Raw genomic sequence first — 1,863 nt, 5'->3', positions numbered from 1 at the left:
TTCCATTTAAAAAAATTAATGTGACCTTGACCTGACCTTCGCTACGCAACCCAAGGTCAAACTGATGTGATCAGTAAATACATCTTTTTAAACGCCACAACTTTTGTCTGAAACATTTTTTTGTAAAACTTATATTTTTCCTGATATTCGGGCGTCCCGGTACTTTCCGAACACCCTGTATATATACATATGTGTATGTGTGTGCAAGCGAGAAGATCGCTGCTGGCTCGTGTCTGCTGCCGCGATTGTTAGCTCGCCAGTAGTCAGACAAGGACAGATAGATATTCGCTGTCCGTCTTTGTTTAACTCATACCAGTCGTAGCATGGAACAGAACCTCATCGCATTTATCATGTAGTTGCTACACTGGATAAGGTTGTGATTCTCACCACAGCTAACTATGGCTCTGCGGTCGATTCGGAGTTCTCGGCTCCGGGGCCAGGAGCCTTAATTTGGATTTTCTTGGATTTTTAAATTTTGGTAAAGGTGTAGAAAAAGGGCGCCACCTCCGATCAGCCTGATCTTGACATATGTCATTGAGGTCACCCTTCTGAGTGACCTTCTGAAGATTTTAGCCGTCGCTCATTGTTTGTTAAAAAATTATGGACTGACTTAGGTTTAGGTTCAAATAAACATAATTTTCTACAAAACGTTGTATATGTTGTATATACTATATTATATTAAGCGTCAGTCATTCTTTATTAAAGTGTTTAATTTTTGTATTAATGTGACAACAGAAAACACAAAAATTAAACACTTTAATAAAGAATGACTGACGCTTAATGTAACGATAGGTTGGGTTAGGTTAGTTTTAAGGGAGTGTGCGGGGGACGTAGCCTCCCGCTAGTTGTTCGATATCGCACTTATCTTTCGATATTGCTCGTTAACGGGACACAGTATCGAAAAATTGTAATATATTTTTCGGACTTCTTTCATCAATAATTTTTTAACAAACAATGAGCGACGGCTAAAATCTTCAGAAGGTCACTCAGAAGGGTGACCTCTATGACATATGTCAAGATCAGGCTGATCTGAGGTGGCGCCCTTTTTCTACACCTTTACCTAAATTTTTTTTGTTAGATTAATTATTATAACATTTTGTTAAAAATATAAAAGTAATTATCACTGGTTCACTACATTACATCAATATTCATCGCATATCGAATTTTGCATTGTTTCAATATCTATCAACAAATTATCCAATAAACAACAAGTAAAAATTATATAACTGTTATTTGGTTTGCTAGGTATGTTATAATATACTGTGAATACTATAAGGATACATTATATAAGCATGAATTGTAAGAACATCGTTGGAGTCGAGCGTGCTCGATCGTCAAGTTAAGCAATAGTTTAATACGGTAAGGACATGGATGGGTGGTGACCAGTGGTATACCGCTTGGGATCGAAATTATCGCAGGAGGATTCATGAAAATTTGGAATGTGTTGACAACCTTCGATATCTAGTAGTTTATGAGACATGAGAAAATTAGAAATACAAGTATCTTTTTGTAAACATTATGATTTTCTCATTTTTCACCTTTGCATAATGATTCTCAGTATTTGATTACTATCAATTGTGACGATTCGAGAATCGTCACGACGGCCAAAACAATAACTATAATACTAACAAGGAAACGCCGAACAACCGCGCGCGAAATAACCGCAAGGTCAACAAACAGTCGAACTGTTTGTTATAACTTAGTATAAAAGCCGACAGAAAATTGATATCAAGGGGAGATTGATCGGAAGGCTCCTCTCAGGCGCACGACCGACCAGAACTCAAAACTCCTAGAGATCCTATCCATACACCGCTCTACCGACCGAAGTGGATACGCGACGTCGGTTTCCTATCCATACACCGC

Source organism: Odontomachus brunneus, unplaced genomic scaffold (assembly GCF_010583005.1).
Source record: "Odontomachus brunneus isolate Ranch 3 - 2012 unplaced genomic scaffold, Obru_v1 Obru_scaffold_258, whole genome shotgun sequence".
NCBI classification, from domain to species: domain Eukaryota; kingdom Metazoa; phylum Arthropoda; class Insecta; order Hymenoptera; family Formicidae; genus Odontomachus; species Odontomachus brunneus.
The sequence above is the reverse complement of the archived record's forward strand: the minus strand, read 5'-3'. Positions refer to the sequence as shown.